A 22,325-nucleotide genomic window follows, 5' to 3' on the forward strand; every position below is an offset into this window, starting at 1 on the left:
CACAGGTTTGACATCTGTTGCAAAAATGTTCTTCTTGTCTTTACCCTTGCAGAACTTTCTTTGCCTGCATTTGCTTTGCTTCCATTGCTGGATGAGATGTGCTCTTGTATGTTTCTTGTATTTGAACTGCTCAAAAAGGAAATGCAACCTATCCTGATTGCTGTCTGCCCTTTCCTCAATCCCATGCTCAAACGCTTTCATGAAAAAAACAAACTCCAGGGGGTTAAAAACTGGGACATTTAGAGGTGGGAGAGTGGAGACTTTCAGTAATCTAATTTTGTCGCTCCATGACATTTAGCTAATCTCCAATATCAGCACCTCTACTTTGTCTTGAAACAGACTTTCTGTTAGATTTAGCATTCAGTTAATGAAGTGTGCCATCTCTTTCTAAACTATTTTGCAGCTTGATTTTCTTTGTTACATCTGATCTTCACCTTTGGCGGAAGTCTACATTCTGACTGCACGGCTCCAATGCTGCCTTCCCTAAGATGGCTTGCAGCATTTATGTATGAAATCATTCCACCCTCGGAGACAGCAGATGTGCTATCAGCTCGCTCTTTTATAGTGAACACCTCCAGTTTTGCACTAACTTCAGCAATAGCTGTCTGCAACTCCCATTCCTCTTTCCTTGCTTTCAGCAAAGCCTCTTCTCTCTCAATTTCTAGTTTGTGTTTCAATGCCTCTGCACGAGCTACCAGAGCTGCCTGTTAAGCTTCTACTTTAAGTCGAGCAGAAGATGCAGTTGTGGACACACTTGAAACAGATCAGCTGCTTAACTGTGTTTGACCAATATCATTGAGGCTCTGTCTGCAGGTTCTACCTCAGCATCCACAAGTTTTTAACTTGATATTTTGGCTCATACCACTGCTTCTGATCATGAAGAACTCCTTCGTTGTTCATGTCGACTTTAATGGCATCGTTTAATACGCAGTATTCCTTGTACGCGTTTGTGAAATCAGTGTTTATTTTAGCGTTTACTTCTTCAGCATTACTGTCATCTTCCATTTGAGATCAATTTCTTTCATCTTTCTGGTAAGATAAGCAAACTTAGCTTTCCTTGCTGCTTTTAACTGATTAAGCTTTTCATCAAGTCATTTTTACAGTAGGCTTCGGTACTCCCTTTGTGGCAGTTTCTTGTTCCACTTGATACATGTTAATAACGTTGCAACAAATTCCTTAATAAGCCAAACTTTGATGCACGTCACTTCAATGTACAGCCCTCAAATGATGCAGAATCGAGTTTCACACAGCCTTATTCCTCTTTATGCTTAATTTTACACAGTTATGCTTACTTGTGAAAGTACAGTAAGAACCATTCTGAGCGCCATACACACACATTTATACACATATAAAAAAGAACTAAAATATTAAACACATTATAATACAATGAGGAGAAAACGAAAACCACCAAAGACACAAATCTATCACATCTGTATGTAAAATGTTATTCATACAATGACTGAAAACTTGAAGAAGCAGAAGAAAACATCCAGTTTGAGGAGACAAATTAGTGAATATTCAGTAAGCTGTTTTAGTAATAAAGGAAAAATGGAAAAAAACTTTGTCTTTAATACAGCAGACTACGAACAAGCTCAGTGTGTTCATGAAGTGTATGTTTTACACCTGAAGATTCACTATGTCTTCTTTCTACATATGATAGTTTCTGATGTGGGAGATTTTAATCTAAAAAATGGTTCTATAAATGTTCAGCTGTGGTTTCTCTGTCAGTACAGGTTTATAAGCTGATGTGGAACACCTGGCTGCCACACCTGCCGCTGATCACACAGATGACCCACAGGAAGTATAGCAACGCCCGATAGGACTCCTTCTTCAGCTTGACGGCCTCCCTTACTTCCGGTGTCCACCACCGGGTTCGGGGATTGCCGCCACGACAGGCACCAGAGACCCTGCGACCACAGCTCAGGGCAGCTGCTTTGACAATGGAGGTGGAGAAAATGGTCCACTCGGACTCAATGCACCCAGCCTCCCCCGGGATCTGCGAAAAACTCGTCCGGAGGTGGGAGTTGAAGACCTCGCTAACAGAGGGTTCAGCCAGACGTTCCCAGCAGACCCTCACTACACATTTGGGCCTGCCGAGTCTGACCGGCTTCCTCCCCTGCCAGCGCATCCAACTCACCACCAGGTGGTGATCAGTTGACAGCTCAGCCCCTCTCTTCACCCAAGTGTCCGAGACACACGGCCGAAGGTCAGATGACACGACCACAAAGTCTATCATCGACCTCCGGCCTAGGGAGTCCTGGTGCCACGTCACTTATGGACATCCCTGTGCTCGAACATGGTGTTCGTTATGGACAAACTGTGACTAGCACAGAAGTCCAATAACAGAACACCACTCTGGTTCAGATCAGGGAGGCCGTTCATCCCAATCACCCCACTCCAGATCTCACTGTCGTTTCCCACGTGAGCATTGAAGTCCCCCAGTAGAACAATGGAGTCCCCAGTCGGAGCACTGTCCAGCACCCCTCCCAGGGACTCCAAGAAGGCCGGGTACTCCACACTGCCGTTCGGGCCGTAGGCCGAGACGACAGTGAGAGACCTGTCCCCTACCCAAAGGCGCAGGGACACGACCCTCTCGTTCACCGGGGTGAACTCCAACACCTGGCGGCTGAGCTGTGGGGCTATGAGCAAGCCCACACCAGCCCGCCGCCTCTCACCGCGGGCAACTCCAGAAAAGTAGAGAGTCCAGCCCCTCTCGAGGAGCTGGGTTCCAGAGCCCAAGCAGTGCGTGGAGGTGAGCCCGACTATATCTAGCCGGTACCTCTCAACCTCCCGCACAAGCTCAGGCTCCTTCCCCCCCAGTGAGGTGACGTTCCATGTCCCAAACGCCAGAAGCTGCGTCCGGGGATCGGGTTGCCGAGGCCCCCGCCGTCGACTGCCGCCCGATCCACATTGCACCCGACCCCTACGGCTTCCTCTGTGGGTGGTGGGTCCACAGGAGGACGGGCCCGCGTCGTCTTTTCGGGCTGAGCCCGGCCGGGCCCCACGGGCAAAAGCCCGGCCACCAGGCGCTCTCCTGCGGGCCCCAACCCCAGGCCTGGCTCCAGGGTGGGGCCCCGGCTCCGCCATGCCGGGCGACGTCACGGTCCTTGGTTTTATTCCTTTCATAGGGGTTTTATGAACTGCTTTTAGTCTGACCCGTCACCTAGGACCTGTTTGCCTTGGGTGACCCTGCTGGGGGCTCAAAGCCCCCGACAACATAGCTCCTAGGGTCATTCGGGTGCTCAAACTCCCCCACCACGATAAGGTAGCAGTTCAGGGGGGAGGGTTTAATACAGCTACTTTAAATGACAAGGGTACATAACCTGCCGCTAAAGATATATTGATCATATCTAGTATGGAGCTGCTAACTAGGGGAAAGACTTCCTTAAACAGCTTGGTTGGGAGTGGATCTAAAAGACAGGTTGATGGTTTAGACGCAGAAATAATTGAATTTAGTTCTGAGAGGTTAATTGGAAAAAAACAGTTGAGGTTAGTATCAGAATTTGGAACCGTTTCTGCTGTATCCAAAATATAGGAGGAATCTGCACTAAGTAAAGGTAGTAGGTTGCTAATTTTGTCTCTAATGTTTAGAATTTTATCATTAAAAAAGCTCATAAAATCATTACTGCTAAGGGCTAAAGGAATAGATGGCTCAAATGAACTATGACTCTCTGTCAGCCTGGCTACAGTGCTGAAGAGGTATCTAGGATTGTTTTTATTTTCTTCAATAAGAGACGAGTAATAGGCAGTGCGGGCCTGCCGTAGAGCTTTCATATATCTATTATGACTATCTTGCCAAATTAAACGAGATTCTATCGTTTTGGTGGAACGCCAAATTCTTTCAAATTTACGTGACGTTAGTTTTAGAGTATGGGTTTCCAAGTTGTACCATGGAGCTGATCTCTGTCGTTTGATTGGCTTCTGTTTTAGGGGGGCGATTGAATCCAGAGTAACTCTAAGTGAATCCACCGCACTATCTACAAACTGATCTAGCTAGAGAGGGACAAAAGTGATTATAAGAGTTTTCAACTGGGTTAGAGGATGGCACTGAAACAAAGGCAGCTGAAATAGCTTCCTTAAATTTAGCTACAGCATTATCATTTAAACTTCTAGAGAGCACTTTTTTATTAAGAGGAGAAGAAATCAAAAGTTACTAGGAAATGGTCTGATATCAGAGAATTTTCCAGAAAAACCGACAAATTGTTAATTTTAATACCATAGGCTAAAACAAGATCCTGGGTGTGGTTAAATTGATGAGTAGGTTTGTTTACACCCTGGGTGAAGCCAATAGAGTCCAATAGTGACATGAAAGCCGTGCTAAGACTGTCATTAACAGCATCCACATGGATATTGAAATCACCTACAACAATTATTCTATCACTGCTAAGAACTATGTTTGATAGAAATTCTGCAAATTCAGATAGAAATTCTGAACATGGGCCGGGAGGGCGGTAAACAATCACAATTAGAACTGGCTGAAAAGTTCTAGAGACTGGATGTGAAAGACTGAGTGCAAGACTTTCAAAAGAGGTATAATTCAGCTTTAGTCGAGGATTAATTATAAGACCAGAATTAAAAATTCTACTCCACCACCTCGACCAGTGTCTCGAGCTATATGAGTATTCAAATGACTGGGAGGGGTGGATTCATTTAAACTAACATTCATCCTGAGAAAGCCAGGTTTCAGTTAAACAAAGTAGATCAATATGATTCTCTGATATTAGATCATTTACTAGGAGAGATTTAGATGCTAGGGATCTAGTGTTTAGTAGGCCACATTTAATTGCTAGATTTTTTTGCCAAATCGTATTTGTAGTTTTGATTTTGATTAAATTTTTATGATTTACGTCTTTTTTATAGAGGTTGGGATTGCTTATAATGACAGGTCTGGGGCAGAGAACAGACACAGTATCTATAGTATAAGTAGGGTTACAGCTATAAGAATATCTAACTGAGTTACAGTTAGAATACAGTACCCCCCCTTAATGACTGCCTCCAGGCGGTCCACCAGGCTTAACCAAGTTCACATTGTAGAAATCCAGGATGAGTGATGCGTCCGAGATGAGAGCCCAGGAGATCCAGCTCCTCTCCTCAGGACCGTATCCCACCCAGTCAACCAGGAACTGGTTTGACTGGTTGCCCTGAGACCATAGATGACCATAATTTTACTTACTGTGAAGGCAAGATGCCCGTCGATGAGCCGGGGGGCGGAGGGGTGACGGCCGGGGGCTTAACTCACTGGAGGATACAGGCTAACAGAAAATAAAATGAAAATCAAATAAAGCAGATAAATGAAAGAAACAGTGCATTTGTTGGCATATGGACCGAGCCCGTTGATGTATAATTATCCATGAAGGCTATAAAAACGGAAAAAAAAACATTTAATAATGATAATAATGATCATAATTGACAATATCCAAATCCAAAAAATGGGGTTCCAAGAAAAATGTGTTTGCGTGTGTATTGGGTGTGATTGGTGCACAGGCAGAAAGAGTTGATAAGTATGATGTTGTAGGTAGTTATTAAATGAGCTTATTGATTATTGGGTTCCAGACACATTTGAAGTCAGCAATTTGTTTTTTGATTGAGGCAGAAAGCGGTATGTATTCGATGAGTCAGTTTTTCCTTTTCTTTTCTTTGCCTCTCTGATCAACTGCATGACCACACCACCAGGGTAGGATCGCAAGAAAATCTTTCCCTCAACGCTGAGCAGCGAGATGGTCCTGAGCTGTTCAATGTTCTTCTCCTCCTTGGGAACCCAGACAACTTCCGCAAATCTCGATCGTTGGGCTACCTTTACCCTCCTCCAGATAACCCTCAGGGTCTTCCACAGCCAGCGAAGGAGTATGGGACACCTCTTGTACACATTGTAGGGCACTCCGCTTGGTCCAGGGGCTGAACTGGCTCTCCCTGCCTTGACGACATCCTGAACTTCCTTCCAACTAGACTCTTTCCTGTCAAAGTCAGCGGTGGGCCCTGAGGGGATCTATCAAAGTCCTATAGGGACCTAGGTCTTCCTCCCTAGCAGCATCACTGTAGGTGTTGCGGAGATGATGGTCTATCTCCTCTTTAGGACAAACAAGATGGCTACTTCGTTGTTGTTGGCTGTTTGATGACTCCAAAGGGGTTCGCGATGAAGACAGACTGTCTCTTGGTCGTCTTGTGGGCTTCTTCCTGAGGATGCCAGGAAGTTCTGATGTTGCCTCCCTTACATATAGCCCCTTTAAGAGGTTAAACATTTTTTATCAAAAATAGTCACCCAGCCATAATTCAAGATGTTTTTCTTTAATTTTTTGTTGGGTTTTTTTAATGGAAAATGAAAAGAAAATCAATCAAAAATAACCAGCAATAGAACTGTAATCTTTGTCTGCATCACACTTTATATTAGTCTCTACATATAACACTGGCATATTCACATTTACAGTCCTTTTTCAAATCTCTCGGCTTCACTATGTCATACAGGTTAACCATCTCTACTGCATTGTGCTCACAACATTTCTGCCCAATCCTACCTCCAGGCACTTCTCCTCCAGATAGGAGCTGCCTAACTGATGTGTGTCCCCAGAGTGTCCTACCTCCTTCTTCCCTTTGCTCCTCCAAGACACGCAACTATAATTTACATCTTTGCTTTCCTTGTTTTTCTTCTCTGAACTTGCATCTTCTGTGTTGTTTCAACTGGAGCTTGACGAGTTGGTGCTGATTGGCTGTTAGATAGTTGCATGTTGGGGGAACATACACCTGGTTTCCTCAGCTCTTTCACAATATTCTCCAAACCTAAAATCAATACCTAGAATGTTACAATGATATAGTTTCTTAGTTACTTGATACTACAAAAAACTTACCACCTGCGCACAATTGGACTCTCCAAACAATCTGCATGCTGGTATGTAAATCATTTATCAAACAGATTGAAATATGTACACTTTGAAGGCATTAGTAGCAGATATCTTGAAGTAAGAAATGGTGTGCCACAAGGCTCAGTCTTGGGGCCACTGTCATTCACACTTTGAATAACCAATATCGGTCACTACGTTACCATTGCAAATGCTCGTTTATTTGCAGATGATACTGTAATGAGCCTCTTAGCAATGATGACTTGGTGATGGTCATCTTGATCTTGAAGACTGTCTGGTACACTTACTACAGCTGGCCAGTAGGTGGCAGTGTATGGCTTTTTAATGTCCTCTACAGAAGCTGAGGTTAAACCATTCCATCAAAACCGCTCCAGTTAGCCAAACACATCTTTTTATACACCTGTTCACTGTAGAGACCAGAATTTAAAAAAAAACTAGAATATTGAAGACATTATAATACAATGAGGAGAAAGAGGAAACCACTAGAGACACAAATCTATCACATCTGTATGTAAAATAATATTCATACAATGACTGAAAACTGAAAGAAGCAGAAGAAAATATCCAGTTTGAGGAGACAAATTAGTGACTATAAACTGTTTTAATAATAAAGGCAAAATGGAACATGAAAAAATGGAGCAGACTACGAACAAGCTCAGTGTGTTCATGAAGTGTATGTTTTACACCTGAAGATTCACTATGTCTTCTTTCTACAGATGATAGTTTCCGATTTAAATGTTCAGCTGTGGTTTCTCTGTCAGCGAGTATAATTTCTGGCGATAGTTCTGGTGTCACATTTTAAGAACTTGGTCTCATTAACCACAAAGTCCTCACAGTCAGACACACAAGTATCCTCTGCACAGTCTCAGTGTTCAGCTTCATCATGGCCGCACGTCTGCTGTTTGTCTTCTTCATGTGTAAGTTAAACCTTTATTGATTTATTCATTATTATCATGGACTGTTATAAAGCACTGCAGATTAATACATAGAAACATGACGTTGATGACACCATCATGTCTGTGCTAAAGCTTTGAGTCGGTGAGATTGTGTTTTGTGTGTTCTGCACGTTGTGACAAATAAAATCTATTTTAGTCTCAGTTAATAATTCTCTGTTTGAAATAAGTAAATATTTGGATGAGTTTGAAAGTGTGAACTCTTTAACTTATTATTGTGTGTAGTCACCGTACTCTCTCTGTATTCCCAACAGATGTCTTTAATGGGATTCAAACAGAAGGTCAGTCTGTGATCTCTTATTGTTCTTAACTGTGCTGAGATCGATGTACTCCTGAAGAGTTTAAGCATGCAGCTTATGTTTGAGTTTCATACAACATATTCATGGTTTATATTTTCAGCTTTTCTTCCACCGACACTGACGGTGACTCCAGCAGTGATCACAGAGAGAGACTCAGTCACACTGAACTGTCTGACTCCATCATCTGGGCCTTATTGTTATTACCAAACTGTAAAGGCAGGAAGTGTGAGCATATTATCCTGTCTGCAGAATCTGACAGGAAGTGAACTGCTGAAGATGGATCATCAGAGTTCACCTGCTGAGGTCAAAGTGAAATGTTTTTACATTAGAGATTCATATTTTCCATCTCCATACAGTGACACAGTCTCCATCACCATAAACAGTGAGTAATAAAAAGGTTGTCAATAAATATACAGTTTTGTTTTATATTCAGCGAGAAACAGACAGGTTTTAAGGCAGTTGTAAATATATTTAGTTTAATATTTTTAAAATATATATGCTCATATTTTCAGCTCTTCCTCAACCTGACCTAACGGTGAATCCAGCAGTGATCACAGAGACAGACTCAGTCACACTGAACTGTCTGACTCCATCATCTGGGCCTTATTGTTACTACCAAACTTTAGGTGCAGGAACTGAGAGGATATTATCCTGTCTGCAGACTCTGACAGGAAGTGAACTGCTGATGGTGGATCATCAGAGTTCACCTGCTGAGGTCAAAGTGAAATGTTTTTACACTGGAGACAGAAATGTTCGATCTCCACACAGTGACACAGTCTCCATCACCATAAACAGTGAGTAATAGTAGAGTTGTAAATATTAATACATTTTTGTTATATAATCAGCGAGAAACAGACAGGTTTTAGGCAGTTGTAAATATATGTATAAAGTTTAATATGTTTCCAACATATATGCTCATATTTTCAGCTCTTCCTCAACCTGACCTGATGGTGAATCCAGCAGTGATCACAGAGACAGACTCAGTCACACTGAACTGTCTGACTCCATCATCTATGACTCAGTGTTATTACCAAACTTTATGTGCAGGAACTATTAGGATATTATCCTGTCTGCAGACTCTGACAGGAAGTGAACTGCTGATGATGGATCATCAGAGTTCACCTGCTGAGGTCAAAGTGAAATGTTTTTACACTGGAGACCGAAATGTTCCATCTTCACACAGTGATTATGCCTCCATCACTGTTAAAAGTAAGTAAATAAGTCTTCTTGTTGGATCAGCAGAAGAAAGGCCCTGTGGTGTAAATGTCATGAAGATTTTATATATATATATATTTTTTTATTTTTTTAATTTTTTTTTTTTTAGGTGTTTCAAACCCAAACAAGGGGAGTGTCAGGACTTTGACAACCTCAGTTTCTATTAAAACATCACCTGCTGATCAAGGTGAGTAAAGGCTACTGTATCGTTTAGACATATCTGGATTGAATTCTGTGTTGCTTATGGCCTTTGAACAATGAGTCTGTTTTTTGATGCATTTTTGTATCCACAATCTGAAAAAAACAACACAACAACATTCAACACAGAAACAGTTGATTTTTCTATTTTTGTGAACATTTTCAGTATTAGACAAAATATCTCATACTCATCAGGCAGAGTGTGGTAATTTTCTCCAGATTCCCTTTTTAAGATTATGTTGGAAATTGTCTTTATGTGCTGACAGAAATTGATTACTTCACGTACTGTGAAAAATAAACCAATTAAATCCATCATCTGTAGCAGCTGTAAACTCATAAATAGTTTGACCTGTGTCTGCACTCGGTACAAGTTTTATGAACCTCTCATTCCTTCCTGTCTCCCTGCTCACTCTCTATCTCAAACATTTTTAGCACATGGACCCCTTTCAGGTGAGACATTTTTCCAAGAACCCCTTTAGTATTATAACGTTGATAAGCATACCGTATTAATATATTGTATTAATGTTCTAAGGACTACTTATCAACCATAATTAGGCTACATTTACAAGATATGGTTCTTGGACCCCCGAGGGTCCTGGGACCCCACCTTTAGAATCACTGTCAACCCCATGCAAGCAGGAGCACGCAACACTCAAAGCATGAGCTGAAATCCACCTCTGGATCAATGATACAAGTGTGTAGGTGAGGGGTGTGGCTTTTGGAGCTCAGAGTGGAGGGGATGGGTGAAGACAGAGCACGGAGGAAATGTTACTTTCAGAATCATAGTTTTCGATAATTACCAACCCTGCCTTAATTTTACTCTCCACTTGTCTCTCTTCCCTTCATCCATTACAGATGCTCCACAGATCCTGTCCTCATCTGAGAGCACCTCAACGGCAAACCAGGTCAACTGTTTCTGTGAGTCCACAGGAATTCCTCCTCCGACAGTAAAATAGCGTTTGCAGGGTCAGCTGTGAATCACTGGAGTGTTTTGTCGCAGCTCAAACTATCTGGGATCTGCTTCTGAGTGATTTCTTTACAATAGCCTTCAGCATCTGCAGAAAGTCAAAGTTTGTCTCTGAACTTAGGTTAACTTTTATCACATTTCAAAAATGTTTCTTGTAAGTATTGCCAAGGAAGCTCAATAAATAGGTAAGTGGTTCTAAAAACTTCCTCTGGGGGGCTTTAATATGACCTGATGTAACAACTTAAAAAAATGTAAAAATTCACTATATCCAGTGTTAGTAAAATAATGACCTCATCTGAAAAACAGCTTAAAGTCCTGAAGGCAGACCAGTTGAGAACACCTGATCTGATGTACTGTTCTAGCAGGTTGCAGGAGGTTGATTGTAATCGTCCTGTTTAATCTTTTGTTACTATATTGAATAGATAACATGAGAAATTAAAATGATGGAGACATTAAAGTAATAAACATGCTATAGTTATAAATATTTACCCTTTCTCTGCCTTTGTCTCTGTATTTCTCTTCATCCTCTCTGTCTCTGTTTTTCTCTTCTTCCGTCACAAAAGCCTCTCTCTGTCACCTGTGAGGTCACGTCAATCATTTCAGACACACTGACCTGAGTATCATGAAATGATCCATGTTGTGCAGCCAGAAGGGGGAGAGGGCCCTGAGACAGAGATTAATTAGCCATTCTTCTGGTTAGATATTTTGCATATGAGTTTTTATAAAAACATAATAATTTATCATGAAGTTTAGAAAATACAAAACATTCTTTAACATGAAGACCACTTTTTCAAGACAATGATTTCTGCCTTGCTCTTTAAAATGTCGCAAATCAATTCACTGACCTGAGTGATTATAAGTATCATTCAATTCCAGTTTAAAAACTGCTCATCAACAGATGCACAAAAAAGACTTTCTACTTATAACTCACCCCTCTACCCACTTCCTCCTCCCCCCTCCAATCTTTACACACCAGACATGTTTGCTTTGTACTTTAATGATAAGGTTTCCGTCAGCAATCTGATTTCTAAACCTGACCAACTCAAACTTGAATATGTAAGATACTGTATCTACTGGGTCACAATGACATAAACATGACACTAAACAGGGTCATGATAATCTCATGTTATTTCTTATGGCAGGTCTTGAGAATTACTTGGGACCCTTTGGCGGAGTTCTCTTCTGGGCTGTTACCGGAGTGTCTCTCGCTGTGAACGTCGTCCTCACAATCTGCATGGTGTTTCTTTGGTATGTTACTCACACCGGAGGACTTTTTGGTCTAAACTGTGCTGATGAAGAGATAAATAATAGTATTACAAATGATTTCTGTATAACACTCCTTTTTGAATCCTCATTTGTTTTTATTTACTAAAGGAAACAAAGAAAGAGCATGAAGCCAAAAGAAGAGGATAACATTTACATGAATCTGGATCACACTGACAGAGCTCCAGACTATGATGCCATTGCTGCATGTTAAACCTGAATATGTGAAGAAAATGTGTTCTCTCTCTCTCTCTCTCTCTCTCTCTCTCTCTCTCTCTCTGCTCTTCCTGCATTGCTTTAAATATCAACTTTGAGATATAAGTGTTGCTAATGTATTATTCTGTAGGGTGTTTAGCACAATACATGATTTATTCACTATAATTTGACTAAATATTTTCTCCATGAAGCCTCTGATGATCAGACTTTATAGACTTTATAGACTTTATTGGGAAATTCTTTTTCTCCAGAGCAGTAGAGTTTAAGGGCTGCACGCCGACAAAAAATGACAAGGGGACATACATGGGGGACAACAGGACATACAGTGCATATGGTTATGAGAAAACAACTGTGGGGAAGTATTGATCATGATCTATTGATATGTTTGAGGTGAATCGATGTTTTCACTTTTGTTTGTATTACAGCTCTGCTAATCAAGATTTTAATTTCTTAATTGAAAACATAATCATTAAAACAGATACACACTGAATCAATCCAAGATATTGAAACACACAGTTGTATCCTCTCACAAATGCATAAATGGATTGCAGTTGGTTGCTGGTTTTTATACTGTGCTTCGTATCTAATGTATCTTGTATTGTTTTGATGAGGACACAATTTATTTAAAGATACTGGCAAAAAATGTAAATGAATTTGGAATAACCCCGGCAAAACTTCTCACAGACGGACTGGGATGTACATTGCACAAAGATTTATAAAATACACTGCAAGCTCCAATTTCACTTGGAAGAGAAACAACTAGATACTGTTAAATGTTTTGGCGATTAAAATTGAATGACACAAAATTGTGTATTTCCACTATGGAAATAAATGGATTTAATCAAAAAAGATTATGGTGGAGAATCTGGATATTCAAACATGAAAATTGTTATGATTCACTTTGTATAGTGTTTGGACCCAGACGCAGGCAGGTTAAACGGTGTAACAAATTCTTTTAATGAACAGATTATAAAGTGAACAAAAACGGATGTGATGAACGTGCCAAATCTTTGCCCTCCAGGGAGCGGTGAGGTGAGTGGAGATCCCAGTGACAATCCTGAAGTCCCAAACGTGTGAGGTGAGTGTGGAGCTGAAGAGCAGTAGGTGAGTGTCGTTGATCGCTGATGAGCAGGGGAAACAAAGAAACACAAGGAGGGTAAAGACCATGAACAACGATACTGTGGCGAGCTGCGTGGAAGAATGACTAAAAGGCGAGCTTTGGTCTCAGCCAATGCACACTACCCTAAGCAGGTGCTTTTATTTAGACAGAACATCAACAACAACAACACACTACACTGCCAACAGCAGGAGGTCATTCACATCAATACCCCAAACAGTCATGGTTCACACCAAAGTCCCAAACACCCATAATGCTTTGCAGCATCCAGCCCCTGCGATTGGCTGATCGCTACATAGCCCCCACCTGAGGGGTCAGTCGTCCCCGGCGACCCCATCACCCAAAACAAAGTCCCTCAAGCGTCCAGGCCGCCTCCGGCGGCGCGCGGACCGTGTAGGACCATCAGGAGCCGGTCCAGGTGGAGAGTCAGGGCATGGAATGCTGTCCTCACCTCCCTCATTAGCAGCAGGTGGCGAAAGAGGGTGATATGGGGAGAGTCTCTTCTTGCGGACAGGGCAGTACACCCACGCCTTGTCCCCGGGTGCAAAGGCCCGTCCTTTGCAGCGGGTGTCATGGGCCCTCTTCCGCCGGACACCCGAGTTCGCCTGGGCCTGGCGGGTGTAGTCATGCCCCACATGCAGACACTCCCTCCGTCTGCCGAAGTAGTCCATTTCTTTCCCGCTGGCGATCTCAGGTTCCAGCGGGGTGCGAGAGCGCTGGGTTGGTCCCTTCTGGGCGGTGCAGGCCTCATTCTCCTGCTGTTCCCTCAACTGCTCAGCGGGCAGCGTGAGCCACCCCTCTCCATCGCTGATAGGGCAGGCAGCCGCCGCCCTCTGGACTGCCTGGCTCCGCTGGGTTGCAGCTGACCGACGGTGTCCCCCTGGCTGGCGCTTCCTCTTCCGCCCAGACTGGAGCCCCACAGTCTCTTTGCCTAGGGTGACGGTCCTCTTCACCACGTCGACTTGGGCTCCCCAGCGGCTCAGCAGGTCCAGGCCGATGATACACGGGTCCCGGATATTGGCAAGCCAGAACTCGTGCACCACCTCCTGGTCTCCAGCCCGGATCGTCAACAGCCTCTTCCCCTCCATGCTAGCCTTTTCTCCGGTCACCGTCATCAGCTGGGTGCTGGTGGGGGTCCAAGGTGGACCTGTGGTGTCAGGGAGGACGCCTGGTCTCACCAAGGAAATGGTTGACCCCGTGTCTATCAGGGCGGAGCAGGTTTGACCATCAAGTTGGCAGTTCAGGTACAGTCCTTTCGTGTGGCCACAACGGCCCACCAGTGTACATCTGCCTTGGAGAGGAATTGGATGCTGGAGTGGCGGTCCCCTCACTAGGCCACTCCGTGGTAGCTTCCCCCCCGAGCTGGTTTTCGGGGCAGGAGCCGGGCAGTTGCGTGCGATGTGACCAGGCTCGTCGCACCGGTAGCAGCGGTTCACGGAGCGCGGCGGCCGCCGGAAGCGTGGGGACCTTCTCTGGAGCCGCATGACTCGGTGGACTCCTTCCTCCTCCCCCTCATTATAGTCAGCCGTTTTGACAAGTGGTCGTGGAGTAGGTCGCGTAGGCTGTGTGGAGAGCACCCTCTCAGCTCGTTCAGCTTCATGCAGCGCCTCGGTGAGGGACCGGGGCATAGCCAGGTGAACATGCTGGCGCAGTCTCTCAGGCGCGAGCCCCCGTAGGAAGGCGTGCAGGGCCAGCTCCTCCTGGGCAGCTCTATCGAAGTGGGGGTAACCTTGTTGGGCATACAGCTGCACATCTGCGGCAAAGTTGCCCAGGCTTTCTCCTCCCCATCTGTGACGACTGGCCAGCTGGTCTCTGCTGTGATCCGTGGAGCACTGCTGTCCAAACCGCCTCTGCAGAGCTGTGGTCAGGTTGCTGAGGTCTCGCTGTTGTGCTAGGGTGAGGTCAAGGAGCACTTGAACTGCCTTCCCTTCCAGCGCCAGAGCCAGGTGGGTGGCCGCTTCCTCGTTGTTCCAGCCACTATGCAACGCTGCTAGTTGGACTTGGGAGAGGTATGGCGCCAACGGCGTTGTCCCGTTATATCGTGGCAGCTTGACTGGGGACTTCGGCGCCGCCACGGGTTGTGTTGGACCTCCTGTGATCGATGACGGGGGAGGGCGACGATGGGCGTTGATCTCCGGCAAGGTGTAACCAGGAGCCGTCACAGCATCAGCTGTAGTCACCCTCCCAGCCTCCAGGGGGCGAGGAGGCCGCGGCGCGCTGGAGCCATCTGGAGGATCATCTGCCGGCGGCATGGCTGTGGCCGCGCTGCTCCTCCCGACCTCCAGGCGGCGACGAAGCCGTTGTGCATCACCTCCCTCGCTGGCAAGCTCTCTCTTCAGGTGTGCCAATTCTTGGAGGGCAGCCGCTCTTCGCTTCATCGCTTGCTCGATCTCCAGGGATTCTGTCTCGGTTCTTCTCGGCGTCGCCATCCCACTTCTGACACCAATGTGGCGAGCTGCGTGGAAGAATGACTAAAAGGTGAGCTTTGGTCTCAGCCAATGCACACTACCCTATGCAGGTGCTTTTATTTAGACAGAACATCAACAATAACAACACACTACACTGCCAACAGCAGGAGGTCATTCACATCAATACCCCAAACAGTCATGGTTCACACCAAAGTCCCAAACACCCATAATGCTTTGCAGCATCCAGCCCCTGCGATTGGCTGATCGCTACAATACTTTCATTAGGAATAATATGAGAGCCGAGATGTGAGGGTTTGATACCTCTGGGGGTAGATAATAATCTGGTGAGGAGTGAAGGTAGAGTCCGGGTATACTACTGGAGGTTGATGAGCTGATGTGGAACACCTGGCTGCCACACCTGCCGCTGATCACACAGATGACCCACAGGAGCTGAAACACAGGAGACTCTGGGTGGATCCCAAGTGTCTTATTTGCAGTCTCCTCGGTCCTCGGCCGAACCGGAAGCTGAAACACAGGAGACTCTGTCTGTATGGAGCAGACTGAAAGAGGGAAACAGACAACACACAAGTGGGAGGGCACTAAACAGAACCTTATCATAACAGTACCCCCCCTCAATGACCGACTCCAGGCGGTCCACCAGGCTTAACCAAGTTCACGTTGTAGAAATCCCGGATGAGTGATGCGTCCGAGATGGGAGCTCGGGAGATCCAGCTCCTCTCGTCAGGACCCACGTCCCAGGTCCCACGTCCCCTGCGACAGATGACTATGATTTTACTTACTGTGAAGGCAAGATGCCCGTCGATGAGCCGGGGGGCGGAGGGGTGACGGCCGGGGGCTTAACTCACTGGAGGATACAGGCTAACAGAAAATAAAATGAAAATCAAATAAAGCAGATAAACGAAAGAAACAGTGCATTTGTTGGCATGTGGACCTAGCCCGTTGATGTATTTTTATCCATGAAGGCTATAAAAAATGAAGAAAAAATGAAGAAAAAAAAACATTCAATAATGATAATAATGATCATAATTGACAATAATTTAGGGGACAGCATGGGGAGTAGTTGAAAAAAATAAAGGGGCGTGTAAATGGGGTTCCAAGAAAAATGTGTTTGTGTGTGGATTGGGTGTGATTGGTGCACAGGCAGAAAGAGTTGATAAGTATGATGTTGTAGGTAGTTATTAAATGAGCTTATTGATTATTGGGTTCCAGACACATTTGAAGTCCGCAATTTGTTTTTTGATTGAGGCAGAAAGCGGTATGTATTCGATGAGTCAGTTTTTCTTTTTTGTTCTTTTGCCTCTCTGATCAACTGCATGACCACACCACCAGGGTAGGATCGCAAGAAAATCTTCCCCTCAACGCTGAGCAGCAAGATGGTCCTGAACTGTTCAATGTTCTTCTCCTCCTTGGGAACCCAGACAACTTCCGCAAATCTCGATCGTTGGGCTACCTTTACCCTCCTCCAGATAACCCTCAGGGTCTTCCACAGCCAGCAAAGGAGTCTGGGACAACTCTTGTACACATTGTAGGGCACTCCGCTTGGTCCAGGGGCTGAACTGGCTCTCCCTGCCTTGACGACATCCTGAACCTCCTTCCAACTAGACTCTTTCCTGTCAAAGTCAGCGGTGGGCCCTGAGGGGATCTATCAAAGTCCTATAGGAACCTAGGTCTTCTTGACGCTACAAAAAACTTACCACCTGCGCACCATTGGACTCTCCAAACAATCTGCATGTTGGTATGTAAATCATTTATCAAATAGATTGAAATATGTACACTTTGAAGGCATTAGTAGCAGATATCTTGAAGTAAGAAATGGTGTGCCACATGGCTCAGTCTTGGGGCCACTGTCATTCACACTTTGAATGACCAATATCGGTCACTACGTTACCATTGCACATGCTCATTTATTTGCAGATGATACTGTAATCAGCCTCTTAGCAATGATGACTTGGTGATAATCATTTTGATCTTGAAGACTGTCTGGTACACTTACTATAGCTGGCCAGTAGGTGGCAGTGTATGGCTTTTTAATGTCCTCTACAGAAGCTGATGTTAAACCATTCCATCAAAACCCCTCCAATTAACCAAACACATCTTTTTATACACCTGTTCACTGTAGAGACCAGAATTTTAAAAAAAACTAGAATATTGAAGACATTATAATACAATGAGGAGAAAGAGAAAACCACTAGAGACACAAATCTATCACATCTGTATGTAAAATATTATTCAAACAATGACTGAAAACTGAAAGAAGCAGAAGAAAACATCCAGTTTGAGGAGACAAATTAGTGAATATAAACTGTTTTGATAATAAAATGGAAAAAACTTTGTCTATAATACAGCAGACTACGAACAAGCTCAGCATGTTTATGAAGTGTATATTTTACACCTGAAGATTCACCATGTCTTCTTTCTACAGATGATAGTTTCCGATATGGGAGATTTAAAAGTTCAGCTGTGGTTTCTCTGTCAGCGAGTATAATTTCTGGCGATAGTTCTGGTGTTACATTTTAAGAACTTGGTCTCATTAACCACAAAGTCCTCACAGTCAGACACACAAGTATCCTCTGCACAGTCTCAGTGTTCAGCTTCATCATGGCCGCACGTCTGCTGGTTGTCTTCTTCATGTGTAAGTTAAACCTTTATTGATTTATTCATTATTATCATGGACTGTTATAAAGCACTGCAGATTAATACATAGAAACATGACGTTGATGACATCATCATGTCTGTGCTTAAACTTTGAGTCGGTGAGATTGTGTTTTGTGTGTTCTGCACGTTGTGACAAATAAAATCCATTTTAGTCTCAGTTAATAATTCTCTGTTTGAAATAATTAAATATTTGGATGAGTTTGAAAGTGTGAACTCTTTAACTTATTATTGTGTGTAGTCACCTTACTTTCTCTCTGTATTTCCAACAGATGTCTTTAATGGGATTCAAACAGAAGGTCAGTCTGTGATCTCTTATTGTTCTTAACTGTGCTGAGATCGATGTACTACTGAAGAGTTTAAGCATGCAGGTTTTGTTTGAGTTTCATACAACATATTCATGGTTTATATTTTCAGCTCTTCTTCAACCTGACCTGACGGTGAATCCAGCAGTGATCACAGAGACAGACTCAGTCACACTGAACTGTCTGACTCCATCATCTCGGTCTCAGTGTTATTACTTCACCTTAAGTGGAGGAACTATGAGGATATTATCCTGTCTGCAGACTCTGACAGGAAGTGAACTGCTGATGATGGATCATCAGAGTTCACCTGCTGAGGTCAAAGTGAAATGTTTTTACACTGTTCAGATTGGAGACAGAAATGTTCGATCTCCAGAAAGTGACACAGTCTCAATCAGCATACACAGTAAGTAATAGAAAGGTTGTGAATATTAATATATTTATTTTATATAATCAGCCAGAAACAGACAGGTTTTAGGCTGTTGTAAATATATCTATTTTAATATTTTTACAACATATATGCTCATATTTTCAGCTCTTCCTCAACCTGACCTGACGGTGAATCCAGCAGTGATCACAGAGACAGACTCAGTCACACTGACCTGTCTGACTCCATCATCTCGGTCTCAGTGTTACTACCAAACTTTAAGAGCAGGAACTGTGAGCATATTATCCTGTCTGCAGACTCTGACAGGAAGTAAACTGCTGATGATGGATCATCAGAGTTCACCTGCTGAGGTCAAAGTGAAATGTTTTTACACTGTTCAGATTGGAGACAGAAATGTTCGATCTTCACACAGTGATTATTCCTCTGTCACTGTTAAAAGTAAGTAAATCTGTCATCTTGCTGGATCAGCAGAAGAAAAGCCCTGTGGTGTAAATGTCATGAACACATTTTTATTTTTATTTGTAGGTGTTACAAACCCAAACAAGGAGAGTGTCAGCACTTTGACAACCTCAGTTTCTATTAAAACATCACCTGCTGATCAAGGTGAGTAAAGGCTACTGTATCGTTTAGACATATTTGGATTGAATTCTGTGTTGCCTATGGCCTTTGCACAATGAGTCTGTTTCTTTGATGCATTTTTGTATCCCCAGCCCTGTGGTGTAAATGTCATGAACAAACCAAGATTTGATATTTCATTAAAACGGGCCAATGAACTGATCAACTTTAGTGGTGAAGATATCTGGTCCAATCAAAATGATACATCAGGTTTGTGAGGATCAGGTTTCATAGAATTAGGTTAAATCCACTTTTGGGTAACATCAAACAGTTACTAACATTTATGAGAGGAAGTTTGATTCCTTTTCATGTTTTTTTTTTTCCCAAACAGCTTTGAGATAGTATTGTTGGCATAATGGTGATATGATCATGAAATCATCTTTCCCAGAGGAAGACAGTACAGAGATACAGATTCACTGGGCTACAGATGGACTTTTTGAAAAAGTCATCTGTATGGGTTAAACTTCAATAAGGCAGTCAGTCAGGTATTACTTTGAAGAGGGCACAATCCATCCTGGTGACCGGGATTGAAGGAGACTATTGATGTTTTTTCTTGGATGGTCAGTTCGCTAGATAGATAGCTGTTATGTAAAATTTAACTTCACGTGTACTATGTGCGCTTTACTTCGTACAAATGTCTGATATGATCTGTCATATAAAATGTATCAAAAAAGTCTTACAATACTTAATGCACAGTATATAAGGATGTTTTGTCTTCCACCTCCTTCTTCAACATGGACAGATGTGGGAATAGTCACCCAGGCTCTTTCTCACTAGACTCCATCTCCTTCTCAGCCTTGGGAGATGGTAAATAGTCACGTAGGCTCTTTTTTCACTCGAGGGGATCGATTGTGCCCTGCCAGGTGGGCACACAGAGCAGCAAATAACAACAACTATACAAAAACATTTAACCAATCAACAAGAATAAAGTGTAAAAGAATGACTAAAGACAAAAAGAAGAGAGGTTTTCTTTGTGCTGGAAATCCAAATAAAGTTTCCCATGTTATCACTCAGATTGACATTGACATCACTCTGACCTCTTCTGCTGCAGGTACTGAAGAGAAAGAGTCCAGAAGGACCCAGAGGACACCATCATTTATCACAACCACAGGTAGGTCATGATATGACTCAAGATCACTTTAACAAACAAGTATAACTAACTCTATTTGACTTCATCCACCAGCTCTACATACAAGTAGCTCTCGTGCTTCCACAATGGTGACACCTTTAAAACAAACATCAGGTAATCAAATAAAATATTTTACATGTGACATTACTTAAGAAGTTAAAATTATTTTTTCATTATGATTAGTTTGAAATGATCTCTTTTATATTAACAAGGTTGGACGGTTGGTCCAGCAAGTAACAAGGATGGCCCCACCTTTTCCCCCTCTACACCAGTGAAACCAGGTGACATGTTTAATTTTGCATTTAACCGCAATCACATCAGCATTTAGAGAGGAAGAAGTGATGGACAAATATAATACATACAAAATCATTTAGAGAGGAACAGAGGTAAATGGATGGACCAAATTGAAAATAAAAGGCTCAAATAAAGGAACTAAAAATAAGATGGGGCGGGGGGCGACATCACATCACAGGTAGAATGAGGATAAAAGAAGAGATATGGTAAACAAGAGATGGTAAAATGAGTAAGACAGCAGACGGCAGGAGAGTTAAACGTTAAAAGGAGTAGGAATTATGAAATACTAAGAGCAGTGAAATAAGTGCAGGAAAGGAGAAATTAAAAGGCTAAAAACAAATAAGGGGGAGATGGACAAAAAAGCAATTAAATGAATGAGGAAAAGGAGAGTAAATAGAGTTCTTAAAAGGACAGATCACATAAAAGCAAGTCTATAAAAATTAGTTTTAAGAAGTGATTTAGAAGATTCCACTGACCCTGCCCGCCTTATCTCCTCAGGCAGGTCGTTCCAAAGTCGAGGGGTCCTGATCTCAAAGGCTCGGTCTCCTTTAGACTTGAGCCTCGATTTTGGGAGAAGGGAGCTGCCTGAGGATCTAAGATCTCGGGGTGGTTGATAGGGGGTTAAAATGTCACAACTGTAACTTGGGCGAGGCCAAGACAGGCTTTAAAAGTAATCAGTAAAATCTTAAAATCAATTCTAAAAGTGACAGGTAGCCATTGGAGAGAAGCGAGAACAGGACTGATGTGATGTCATCTGTTAAAACCAGTGAGAAGCCGAGCTGCTGCATTCTGGACCAGTTGAAGGCGGGAAAAGTGATTTGTGGGTTAGACGGGAGAGAAGGAGTTGCAATAATTGAGGCGAGAAAACATTAGCGAGTGGATTAGTTTTTCCAGGTCAGCAGGCGGGACAATTGATTTAATTTTTTTAATTGATCTGATTTGGATGAAGCAGGACTGAACGACTTTCTTGATGTGTTGGTTGAAGTTGAGTTCTGAATCAAAAATGACTCCTAAATTTCTTGCAGTGGGAGTGATGTTAGCAGACAATGGACTAAGTGTACTTACAATCTGGCAAATGTTTTGGGGTGGAGAATTGAAGAGTATGATTTCTGACTTCAACTCATTTAATTGTAAAAAACTTTGAGCCATCCAACACTTTATATCCTTGAGACAGAAACAGCAGCTAGGCTTACTTGGTAATCAGGTCCCAGCGGAAGGTATACCTGTGTGTTGACCGCATAACGATGAAAAGACGTAAAGGTTACGGCGCTGGATATATATATATATATATTTTTTTTTTTTTATTGTTTTGGTTTTTTTAAGTGATGTTTTTGGCCTTTTGCCTTTATTAGTTTAGTTTAGTTTCGTTTATTAATTTAGTTGTCAGGAGCCATGTACAAAAATAACAGTAGTACATAATATAATAGTCCCTGA

General features: G+C 43.1%; 2 long non-coding RNA genes across 2 annotated transcripts in view; one reads left to right on the plus strand and one right to left on the minus strand.

Annotated features, from left to right (window-relative positions):
* Positions 1–853: 853 nt before the first annotated feature.
* The window catches only part of LOC306826474, a 42,403-nt gene continuing 20,931 nt past the window's right edge, over positions 854–22,325 (minus strand). The window contains exon 3 of the long non-coding RNA XR_013779410.1: positions 854–864. This is a non-coding gene — a long non-coding RNA (uncharacterized lncRNA). The remainder of the gene's footprint in view (positions 865–22,325) is intronic.
* On the plus strand, positions 19,203–20,878 carry LOC306826259. Its single transcript, XR_013779393.1, has 4 exons — positions 19,203–19,291; positions 19,379–19,456; positions 20,652–20,711; positions 20,810–20,878. It is a non-coding gene; the product is annotated as an uncharacterized lncRNA (long non-coding RNA).

This window comes from Symphodus melops, assembly GCF_947650265.1.
Source record: "Symphodus melops genome assembly, chromosome: 7".
NCBI classification, from domain to species: domain Eukaryota; kingdom Metazoa; phylum Chordata; class Actinopteri; order Labriformes; family Labridae; genus Symphodus; species Symphodus melops.